The following is a 12,670-nucleotide window of genomic DNA, read 5'->3' on the forward strand; positions in this document are numbered from 1 at the left end:
TATTTAGCAATGATAAGAGCATTGAGAAAAATCTACCACAAGTCAGAATTCAGTTGCGATAAGGTTATCTGCAATTACATTTAGTAGTATCCATCAACCCGTACAATCTTGCATGGTTTTTTTTCCTCATTGTTGAGACATTTAATCCTGGGTTATATTTATTATTATTTCATCTTGTTCATTTCATTTATATTCGTTTCAGGAAGCATCAGGGTAGTACTTTTTTTGAGGTGAAGGTAGGACAGTGAAGTCCTCTGCACTTTCCTATGATACTAAACTTGCAGAAAGACTTTGGAGTAGCTCATGTGAACTGCTTCGAGAAGCAAAGCTTACACTACTGGAATCAAAGGAGGCTTCTTGAATCGGCAATTTATCATCATCCAGCCAAAATAAGTAGTCTAAAACTCTGAACTGTTTTTTGTCTAACAATAGTTAGAAATATATCTTTTTGCATGTAACATAATTCTAGAGAACTCAAAGAATCTGGTCAAACAGCTCGACTGTCTTAAAGGTTTTCTAATACTATTTATGCTTAAATTAAGATTAAACTGATTTGTCAAGTTGTGTGAAGTTCAGAAGGATTACGAATGAAGGTTCCATTGTAAACATTTGATAAATCTTGATGGATGCCAAAAAAAAAAATTTAATTGTGACTTGAAAACGAATGAACCAATTTTTTTTAGGGAAATGATATTTACGCCGCTTTTGATCACCAGGGACACCCAGTGCCAGTGTACGTGGCAATCAAACCCATCAGATTCTTCTTTTGACGTCAAGTAGATTGTCCCCCTTTAGTCATTGATACACTGGTACTCCGTGTCCCTGGTGATCAAAAGGGGAGTAAATATAACTTCCCTTTTTTTTAGTCTGTGCTTAGTTTCATGCAGAAGAATTTGAGTATCTAAGGCCCTGTTTGTTTTGGATTTTGAGAACCCATTGTGAGTCCAAAAGTGATTATTATTCAAAATTATGTTTACTTTTCAGTCGGTTTTGGTTGAAATTTAAAACAATGATAGTGTATACTTTGGTCCATTGAATCAATGGCCAGATAGAGCTATTAAAATTCTCAAACCTATCTTATCTAATACACAAAACTGTCAATTTCTCTTCATCCTAAGTACTACTCTTTAAAATTCGGTTGAGTTATTATGCCTGGTCATGGATGAAATCGTCTCTCTCATAGACAATATTTGAAGGAGAAAGTAGACATTTATAAGTTAATCTTATTACATTTCAGGAACTTATTAGCATTCATATATTTCAGGAACTGAACCAAACTCATTAAATGAAAAGTTTAAGCCCATTACAAGCAAATTATCCCAAACACTTGAACTACAAACCTAGTGTTTTGAGATTCTTCTAGTTACATACATTATGCCATTTTGAAATGATTGGTATTAATTATCAATCATAGGTATTAATCCTGAAATTTTAAAAAATTAGTATTATCCCTAGCATGGCATGTGTTGATATCTGTTCAGATTGTGTAATTGATAGTATGATGAAATAAATTGTAAGCTTATAAAATCTGGGTAGAATGTGAATAACAACTTACAATTTCTATATTTGTTGGAGGCGATTTTCTCTAATGAATCACAAGCTGTGGTCCATTTCATGGTTTCATTATTTGAACTTCTTATATAATGGGACTTTACTAAGCTGTTTTGGGCTCCTTCGAACGCAATCCCAGCTTCTATATTAATACTCAACTGGGTCTAAATCCACTTGGGGTCTTGGTTGGGTTCTACCTCTTCATATTCAGTCATTTTTATATATTTCTGAGACATGTCGGACTTTGAACTGGAAGACACAACTTGGGTCTGTCACAGGGTAGTGTTTAGTGGTAGCCACTGCAGGAAGGCTTGGGAAACCTAACCCACAATGGCTACAAACCAATCTCACTTATTTTTGGTAGCTTTCTACCAAGTTACTTGCATGAGTTTTCTTTGTAATGTTTATGGTTGTTTTCTTGCCCAAATATTCCTTTTTGGGTGCTTATGTTACACATGTATTGGCAAGGCACATGGGTGTACAATGCCATGTCCAATGATAAAGGTGCTTAGATTCAGTTGGTTCACTTGAGTTGTCACTTTTAGTTGGGTACTCTTTTATATTGGAATTTTTATTGGAGGCAGTTCTTTGTTCTCTCTTGCTGGCTCACTGGGAAAGTAGGATTAATCTTCATCTTAGTAACCTCCATAAAGAAGACCCAGAATTTGCCCAACTTAACCGTTATGCGTCCTTAGCAAATTCGGAAGAGGTTTTTGATGGGAAGGATTCATTGGCATGCCTCTCAAAAGAAGACCCAGGTAAGGGCATTGTCTCCTCTCCCTCCACATCTGAGGGAGGATCTTGGCAAACCATTTCAAAGAAGAAAGGAAAAGCTTTACCACCACCCCCTTCTCTGCCAGGCCAACGAATCCCCTTCAAAGGGCTCATCCCCGGATCTTACAAGTCCTAAGTGGGGTCTGGACCTCTTGCTTTTGGGTTCGTGTCCCCTCTGTTTGCTGTTGGGCTTTGAAATTCTGTTTCACTTAGTTGTTGCTTGCTTGTTGGTTTTTGGCCGTTGTTCTTGATTTGTTTTTGTCCGTGCTGCTTTGCACTTAGTCTGTTCTTGTTTCCCGGTCGCTTGTGGCTTGGGTGCGCTCTTGCTCTATCTTTGTAATCTCCATTTTTTCAATATATCTGGTCGGGGTCTGCCTAACCCCAGCTTACCCTTTTCAAAAAAAAAAAGTAACCTCCATAATCATCATCCTTTAGCCAGTTGTTACACATTTTAACTTGTATGCCATTACATCTTTATAAAGTCTGAGAAAGCCCCACATTCTTGATTTGTGTAGCTAAGTTTTATAGAATGCAAATTTACACATTTTATTTGTGGCCTAGACAAAATAATCACTTATAATGAACACTAAGATAAAAAAAATAAACACCAACAAAGGAAAATACATGACTGGTTTGCTTAAAAACTATGGTCCATCAGTACGGGCACGAGTGCCGGAATATGACGGATAAAACTTACTATTATGATGGATAAAACTCAAAACACTTGATAATTGTAAAGTTGTGATAGTACACAATTAGAAGATACCCCATTAAACTGTATAATTTAACCATTAGCACATAATTCCCAGCTAAAAGTTGTAGTAAAATTTCAGGTTTAAAAAATATCCAACCTTACCAGCAAGGTTTAAAGGTCTGAATATATCGGCCATATCGGACCATGTCAATAGGCCGATGTATTGGGAACATTCCAAAATATTTCCAAAGATTTCCGATATTGCGACTACCTAAAGGGGAGAAATTATATGGTGGACGGCACACGCAGCCCAAAAACCAGGGCGCCACATTATTTGGGTGATCCAAACCATTCATTTGTTGGGCCCTGATGTAGATAGGGTATGCTTAGAAAATCTTCTCCGTAGGATGATCATACTCCTTTGATCCAGAGCATCCATGGAACATGAAATTCTTTAGCAAAACCAAAATGCCTTCTGCGATGGTCCCTAGCAAATCCCTTTTCCAATTGTATAAAGTAAGGCAAGATGGTGATGCATTCACTTCCGATTTGTCTTTTGCCCAAAATAATAGCTTAAGTTTGAAGTCTGTTAGAAGGAGGTAGAAATTTTTAAAGTTAGGCGGACTATCTCCTACCCAAGAGAATCCTATGTTTTTTCTTTGATTTCTTTATTGCTTGAAGTGGGATTTGCTAGGGAATTTTGCGGAGAGGCATTTAGTGGCTAAGTTTTGCATGAGAGAAGAGCCAGAAAAGCTCACTTTTCGGCAAATTTTGTCTTATTCATTTAATTCATCTGAGGTGGCTGATCATTCATGAATAAGTCTCGGCCACGAACTGCCTTTCAGCGAAATTCTCTACCAAATACCACATGAAGTTTGTGAAATTGGGGTGAGGATGCCTTGTGTCATAAAAAAAAAATGTATTTTGATAGGCTTCTGTTATTTACTTTGTAATTTAGGCATCGTGCTATATACCGGGGCTTCCCTTGCATGGTCTCTTGGTAGGGGACTGAAAATAGTAAAAATCCACATTAGATTTTCTTTGTAGACGGCTAGAATAGACTTAAAAGTTAAAAATTTTGTACAAAATTTTAACTGTGTACAACAATAATGCATCCTAATACACTCTCATGATCACTTTGATTCTTAATGAGATTGTGGCACACAAATAATTGGATCTACAGATTCGACTTGATAGAATGAGCAACAAGTTAGGATTCAAATGGATCGTGACACAAACGTAGGTTCGAGATCCTTCAGCACAGCTATATTATGATATTGGGTTTTGTTAACTAGTGCCCCCGGGGCACTTGTTAAGGTGCATTGAAAAGGTAAATGAATAATAAATGGTTCATTAAAAATGTAAATTTACAATAAATTTACATGGCTTTTGAGTCTTTTTTCTCAAACAATATGTACATTTATATTTTCAATGCACCAGGAGAACTCATCAGTCGTTAGCAAAACCCTATGATATTTTTTACTAACCCATCTTGTGTTTTAGTATTTAAAGATCTTTCAAAAGGTTATTACATTTCCCAAAAAGCTCTTAATAGCTAATTAAAGAAGAAAAAACAGCTAGGTTTGTGCAAATATCAAAATTTGGTTGCGCTGATAACATTTCCCATTAAAAAATATGTCATAAATATTTTATGCATGAATCATGTTTCCGATACCATTACCAAAACAAGAGTAAACAAGAGCTCGCCAATATCATTTGGGGAGTGATAAATCGACTCCCATATATCTTAAATCGACCCCCCATTTCTCTATCTCTCTCCTCTTTCTCTCTCTAACCCAGAGGAGAGAGAAAGACACATAGGGAGTCGATTTAAGATATTTGGGAGTCGATTTATCACTGTCCTATTATTTCCCTTCTACTAAAATAATCTCCACATTCAAAATAAATATAAATAAATAAATAGATAAAATAAAGATTTTCACCCTAAATAAATAAAATAAAGATCTCCCAAAACCCTAATCCAAAATTTTAACCCTAAAAAATAGAATACACAACATAACCCCAAAAAAAAAAGTAAAAACAAAAACCCAATTGAGCATTCCAAAAAATCTCAACCCTAAAATAGAGAAGCATTCTAGAAAAACTAAAAGTCCAAAACCCTAAAACGTAGTCACACAAAACAAACTCAATACCCTTCTATTTGGTTGGTTCTTCGGTTCTTCCTAGCTTGGCTCTACAGATAGGACAAACAGGGCTTTTAGAGAGCCACGTGTCAGCACATGATAGATGGAAGGTATGATTACAATCAGGAAGAACACGTGCGGGCTGACCCTTTTCGATCTCATCAAGGCACACTGCGCAATTCCGCGCCCGTTATAACGTTTTCCGTTACCGGAATCTTCTTAAGATCCGATTCCGATAACCCCCTCCTTGAAGGATCTTTCTCCGAAATTTCGCTCCGATACGAGGCTCTTGCCGCGATGCACCATATCAAAAAGTATAAGATGAGGCCTACACCCACGATTATGCATGGAAGAGAGAAGAAATGTTGTAGCATCTTTGGATATGCTGATTGCGCACCCTGCGTATTTTAGCAAGGATTGGGTTTCGCGGCGCATAGAAAACGCTCAATGAGGTTATTTTCTTTCTTATAGAAGTAAGGGTATAAATGTATAATGGAGAGGTACCCTTCAAATTGGGTTTGACACCCATGCCAGTTGTCTTATTTGGGTAGACGAAAAGTCACTTTTACTATAAAAGGCAATTTTGGGTCCTACAAATGAGGCATACGTGGGGGCATGCATGTGAGATCCAGACCGTTCATCTACAAAATGAGGCATACGTGGGGGCTGATCTAATGTACTACTAACAAGGAAGTGAGTTTGGAACTTTGGACAGTAATATTTTTTGGGATTTGCTAGGGACCATCGCAGAAGGCATGCATTTCGGGGCGGGGTGTTGTATGACAGATGAATTAAGTGAATAAGACAAAATCGAAGCATACATAGCTGCTCTCTCAAGCAACAGCCTGACCGTGAAATGCCTTCTGCGATGGTCCCTAGCAAATCCCATGATTTTTTTATGAAGAAATATCCCAGAAAATAAAATTATAGAATCTAGTAAGTTTGTTGTTTTCCACCCATCAAAAAAAAAAAGTTTGTTGTTTTCCTTGGAAAATTCAAAAAAAATTTATCTTGAAACAAAATTTCATGAAAAACATCAAAAAATCATTTTCTACAGAAAAATATCTTATAAAAATTTTTTCCATACATCCAAACATGTAGAAGTTAGAAAATAGATTAAGGATCTCAAATATGGGAATGATTTTCATTAGGTTCTGTTTGGATGCCACTATACGTTACGTGCCTAATTGGCCGTAACATAATTAAACAAAAAGAAAATAGAAAATAAGGGGAAGAGAGGTTGGTTCGAAGCAACCGGACCTCCTAATGGCTCGATTTTAGAGGAACCCTGACTCTCCTAGAACAAGGTTTTCCTTAGTGCTGTAAAATTCTCTCTTCTATTTCATTTGATTGCTTCTACATCAATACAAACAAGAGGAAGAGCCACATCACAAGCACACTTACCCACTAACAAGACACATCATAACTAACTAACTCCCACTACCCTAAACACATTACACTAAAACACATACCCACTACTATGCACTAACTAACCCCACATACTTCCTAAGAAAATACACATAACACTACATTCCTCGGACACTTTTGAAGTACTTTTCGGACCTACGTTTTTATTTTAGTTTCGTCATGATCCATTTTGAATAGAAATATCATTGGTCCTACTTAATTGAACAGCGCTTGGTAGTACTTGGAAAGGTTTGAGGTTAGGCACGGCACGGCCCGGCCTATGGCCCGTATTGTGATAGCCCTAAATGCTCACTTTCTCACTGATTTTGCCATGCCACGGGCCTAAACCCTCAGCCCGGCACGGCCCGTGTCGTTCATTGCCTTGCTGGGCCGCGGACCCCGCACGGCCCATTTGCCACCTTGAGGGCTTTCTGTAGTTGATGCTGTAAGATCATATCATAAATGTAGAGAGTTTCTGGGCTATATATGTGGATTCCCCTTCTCCCTTTGCAGATTGGTTTTCAGGATCTACAAGTGGCGGGCTCTGTGGATTGTGAAGTGGTGCTGGAAAACAAAACCGGGGAGGGTGGAAGACTGGAAAATATTTACAAGATGGAATTAGGGTGTGATGTGACACTTGTTTCAGGTTTGATGAGGGTCACTGCTCCAGCTAAGAAGATAAAAACAAAACCAATAACCCATTTGACAAGAAGAAGACATGGCGTTTACAGTATTGAATGCTATTTCCGATCAAATTCTAAAATTCTTATACAAAATCCAATACCCTTAAACAACCCACTCTCTAAATCCCACCCCATTTCTCCTACACCCAAAACATTAAGCTTCCCTCATTCTACAAAACCCTAAACAGAAACAGAGAGAGAGAGAGAGAGAGAGAGAGAGAGAGGGTTTAGCAATTCTCCTGAGAGTCCTTCTGGGCAGGCTTGAGAATGGACCTACACACGGGACAAACAGGGTTTCTAGACAGCCACGTGTCAGCACACGATAAATGGAACGTGTGGCTACAATAAGGCAGCACACGTGCGGGCTGCCCCCTCTCAACCTCCTCAAGGCACACTGCGCACTCCGTCTCCTTCAGCCGTCCTTCTATTCTCGGAATCTTCTCGAGCTCCGACTCCGATAGTCCCTTCGCCGGAGATTCCTTCTCCGGCTGACGGAATCCGGCAGGTCTCCGGGAGACCCACCATAGTAGGTAAAAGTAGACGGAAAAGACAATACCAATTCCAACTAAGAGCAGAAAGAGAGCTCGGACTAAATGAAAAGACATTTTTATGAAAGTGGGATGTGAAGTACGCACCCCTGCGTAAACAGAAGAGTAGGGAACATGGAAAAGTACTGAGCACACCGCCTTGTTTTTATGCCACGTTAAATGCGCATGGTGCGTAGTGCGCACACCTGTTTCTGTATTCCTGTGGTTGGGTATTCAAGTCATTTTTCAAACGCATATGGACATAAGTGGATGTTTTGGACTAAGGGTGTCAATTTTGGTCGGGCTAAGAGGCTCGCTCGAGCTCGGCTCCAAAAAAGCTCGGCTCGAATCCTTAACCAGCCGAGCCGAGCAGGCTCACCAGGCTCGTTAAGCTTAACGAGCCGAGCCTAATTTAGGCCAGGCTCGGCTCGGCTCGGCTCGGCTCGGCTCGTTAAGAATTTAATATATTTAAATATATATATATATTATATATTAATTTATACATTAAAAGGGTTGTCCATGGAGTGAAAAGGGGCTGGGGGCAAAATATGTCACTTCATTTTTGGAACCCCATTTGTTACTAGGACCACCCCCATAGTGTAAAAAAAGTAGTCAAATTACACTAGTAGGGCTGTCCAGGGAAGATGAGGGGTGTGAACATAATATAACCTGAGCTCGGTAAGACTCGCGAGCCGCTCGTGAGCCTGGCCGAGCCGAGCCGAGCCCGAGCTTTTGAGCTTAACGAGCCGAGCCGAACCTGGCCAAGCTCGGCTCCGCTCAGCTCGTTTACACCCCTATTTTGGACCCATATGGTCAACGTATAAGGGTCCGATGGATCCACAGGATTCGAAAATTAATGGACCGTTAGATCCATATAGTGAGATCCGAAATTATTTAGAGAGAGTGAAAAACAGATTGGATCGCCAATTAGCTAGCTTTGTAGGGAATTGGAAACACAGTGCGAAGTCTAACAAGTGAACAGTTAAAATCATCCAAAAGTTGGGGCCTACTATGTAATTGGTCATGCCTTGCTATAATAAACAGAGGAAGCTTCTTCACATTTCCTTCGGTCAGATTGACAGAGAAAAAAACAAAAAAAGGCATTAGATAGCTGATTGGCTTCCTTAGGCAAATGGTAACCCCATGAAAAGTCTACCAAGTGAATGGTCAAGATCATCCAGAAGTTGGGGCCACTATAAACATTGGTCATGTCTTACTCTAATAAATAAAGCTCTCTCTCTCTCTCTCTCCCCTATATGAATGGCCAAAAGTAGGGGTGTAAACGAGCCGAGCCGAGCTTGGCCAGGCTCGGCTCGTTAAGCTCAAAAGCTCAGCTCGGGCTCGGCTCGGCTCGGTCAGGCTCGCAAGCGGCTAGCGAGCCTTACCGAGCTTGGGTTATATTAAGTTCACACCTCTCATCTTCCCTGGACAACCCTATATAGTGTAATTTCACTACTTTTTTAACACTATGGGGGGTGGTCCAAGTAACAAATGGGATTCCTAAAATGAAGTGACATATTTTGCCTCCCCCTTTCAATCCCTGGACAACCCTTTTAGTGTATATATTAATATACAATATATATATTTAAATATATTAAATTCTTAACGAGCCTTAACGAGCCGAGCCGAGCCGAGCCTGGCCTAAATCAGGCTCGGCTCGTTAAGCTTAATGAGCCTGGGGAGCTGGCTCGGCTCGGCTCGTTAAGGATTCGAGCCGAGCTCGAGCGAGCTTCCGAGCCCGAGCCAAAATTGACACCCTTAGCCAAAAGACAAAAGACAAAAAAATTGCATTTGGAATATGAAATTACATATGAATGGCCACTAAACTAGCTAAGCATGCATGTACAGCCATTCAGCATAAAAAGGATTTTGCAAGTCATTGGGGGTGCCTCCACCCCTGCATAAAAGACGACAAAAAAATAAAAAAGTCCCAAAAAATTGAAAAGAAGAGAAAGAAGAGGAATTTGCAAACAGGAAAGGGGGTCAAATCAATATAAAATGGGGTCAAAACTTCAAAGATCGTGCCGATTTTTGCAAGTTGATCTAATCTTTATTTAGTCGACTCGATCTTTTCCCGAGTCAACCCGGTCTTTTCTCGATTCGATGCAATTTTTGCTAATTTAACCACATTTTATGGTAGTTCTTTCTAAATTTGATGCCATTTTTTGCAAATTCTTCTTTATCATTTTTTCTGGTGCCTTCTATTTTTTTCCGGTGGCTTCAATTTTTTCGACATCGATTCTTTGTTTTCTTTCTTCTTCTTCTTCTTCAAGCTTTTCATCTTCTCTCTCTCTCTCCTCCTTCGAGTTGCAGACCATTGGAGGGGGCAAGGGTGGACAAAAAAAAGGAAAAAATTCCAAAAGAGTAGGAGAGGGCAAAAGAGTCTTTTGGACTGTACGCCCCACACACATGGGCGCAAAAAGTTGAAAACCAGCCACCCGTAAATACAGACTCAAAATACAATTCATTCGTATTTTGTTCTAAACAAAACTAGCAAGCTTCTTATTCCACTAAAACTCGGTCAGATTGACCAAGAATAATAACAAAAAAAAAAGTCTGATTCGAATTTTCCTCTTCACCTTCTTTTGGTCTACATTTTTCTTCTTCAGTTCACCCTTGGCGGCTCAAGTCAAAAAAATTCCATGTCGAGTATTTTTTACTCATTTTCCTCATAAAGCCACCCCTCCTTCCTAGAACTGCCTTAAAGCAAACAACTCACCTTCTTGCCACCCACCCTCCATATATTATAAATACTACCACAACCTTTTCTCCCCCTTCATCTTTCTTTCTCTTGCCATTTTTCTCTTCTTCTACACTTAATTTTTTTCTCAGTTTGCCTTTATTTTTTTTGTGGTTTGTCTGAGAAATGAATACCATGAGATTGCACGTTCTTCTTCTCATCAGTTTCTTCTTGTTGGGGATTTTCCATCTGGGTCATGCCCAATCTATGCCTCCTTCGCCGGCGGCAGACTCTCCGACCAGCGACAGTAATGTCCACTCTTCTTAATTTTCTTAATTCATCCTAGAAAGTTCATGGGAATTTAATTTTTTTTTCAACACTTCTTGCATTGGATATTCATAGGTTTTTTTTTTCTTTGGAAAGGGTAATGATTGTGAAAGAACCAATTACTCTAACACTCCCTCTTTTTTAAATATCAAGGAGTCATTGGGTTTCGAACCTAGGACCTGCCACGAGGCAATAGCTCCGGTACCATGCGTGACCCTCTTTTTTGAATTGGGTTGGCCATACATGTAGATTTTTAATATCAAGGAGTTCTCTACCATGTGTGACCCCTCTTTTTTGGGTTGAGTTAGCATTGGATTTTTAATATCAAGGAATTATTGGGTTTTGAACCTAAGACTCTGCATGAGTCAATAGCTTTGGTACCATGTGAAACAGCCAATTACTCAAAAAGCTTAGGCCGTTAGAGTTGGTGTTATTTAATCATTTATACTTCAATAATGATAAATGGGAGTGTGAATATCATTTCACATCTAGTTGTTTTACTTAGTTTTGAATAAAATTACAAAGATCTTTGTTTTTTTCTAAGTTAAAAAAAAGTTAGATCAATTTGACTGAATATCTCATTTCTTTTCTTCTTTTTTTTGCAGGCAAAACAATCGACCAAGGGATCGCTTACGTCCTTCTACTTTTAGCCCTGGCTGTTACCTATATCTTCCATTGATTTCCTTAACAACTACACAATAGGGGATTTTTTTTATTTAATTGGATGATTTGTTAAGGGGGGTTCTGTAATTTTAATGTTTACAGCAATAAATTCACCTTATCTTCCTTCTTTTACTTTGATTAAGAGTTAAAGCCAATGATTAAACTCATGCATAGACAGAGTTTTTAGGACCCATAAAAAAAATTGGATTAGTGAAGATTTGTGTCTGCTTTTGATTTTTAGATTGGAAATACAAGAAGATCAGTGGCAGAGTTGTTTGCTTTAGAAGCCAAATTAAAGAATTAAAGGCAGAGCTGTAGATAATGACAACAATTCCATGAAATGTGCCCTCATGTAACAATTCGTCCATGTTTGGGAGCCTTGACAAAATATTTTATGGAATATTTGTGGGGCCAGTTGTGAGAGATGGGTGGAAGAGAGGAGAGAAATTTGAGAGGGTGGGAGTGAGGGCAGCTTGAAAAATCTCTTAAAAATAGGGAAATGACATGGTAACCGAGAGCAAAACTGAAGAGAGAAACCAACAATCAGAACTCGCCATGTGTACAAAAAAAAAAAACCTTTTCGTTAGTTTGGTAAAATAAAGAAACAGTTGACACTTGTGATGTGGTGGCAGCAAATGATTTGTTTGGTTTCAACCTCAGTTGTAAAATTGGTTTCCCTTGCATTACTCAAACAAAACACCAATTTTAAGTAGGTATTTTCTTTCACTATTTTTTAAGGGTTTGTGATGCTCTCTCCACTCTTACCAACTAAATTCTCTCCCTCCTTCTCTCAAAATTGGGCACATGAATATTCCATGGAATAATTTTCATGGTTGCGAAACATTTCCTTAAGGCTCTGTTCACTTGCGTTCCCAGGAAAGCAAATCCCTGGAAACAACCTCTTTTTTCCTTGACAAGACAGAATTATGGTGTTCACTTGCTTTCCTGAGAAAGTAACAAGCCCAGGTGGAAAATGTCAAATAATGACATGGAAATTGCCAAAAATGAAGTGGAAATGTCTCTTTTCTCACAAGTGTGGGAAACCAAATCCCACTATTTTGGTCGGATTTGCTTTCCCGGGAAAACTAGTGAAAAAAGGTGGGCAAGAAGTTTCTCGGGAAACCTTTTCCTGCATAGTTCATGCGCACGTGAACAAGCGCTGGAAACCTTTTCCTACACAGTTTTCCTGGATTTTTTTTTCCTAATGCCACGTCAGATTC

The 12,670-nt window shown here is 39.0% G+C and overlaps 1 long non-coding RNA gene and 1 pseudogene across 1 annotated transcript; both read left to right on the top strand.

The window, feature by feature from the left end:
- LOC143885970 (uncharacterized) overlaps positions 1–361 on the top strand; it is a 31,636-nt pseudogene extending 31,275 nt beyond the window's left edge.
- Positions 362–10,481: 10,120 nt separating this feature from the next.
- LOC143886207 (uncharacterized) lies at positions 10,482–11,573 on the top strand. The gene is made up of 2 exons (XR_013253703.1): positions 10,482–10,767; positions 11,393–11,573. It is a non-coding gene; the product is annotated as an uncharacterized LOC143886207 (long non-coding RNA).
- Positions 11,574–12,670: the final 1,097 nt, after the last annotated feature.

This window comes from Tasmannia lanceolata, unplaced genomic scaffold (assembly GCF_043159265.1).
Source record: "Tasmannia lanceolata isolate RefF3 unplaced genomic scaffold, GAP_Taslan_0.1 ptg000011l, whole genome shotgun sequence".
Lineage (NCBI taxonomy): Eukaryota > Viridiplantae > Streptophyta > Magnoliopsida > Canellales > Winteraceae > Tasmannia > Tasmannia lanceolata.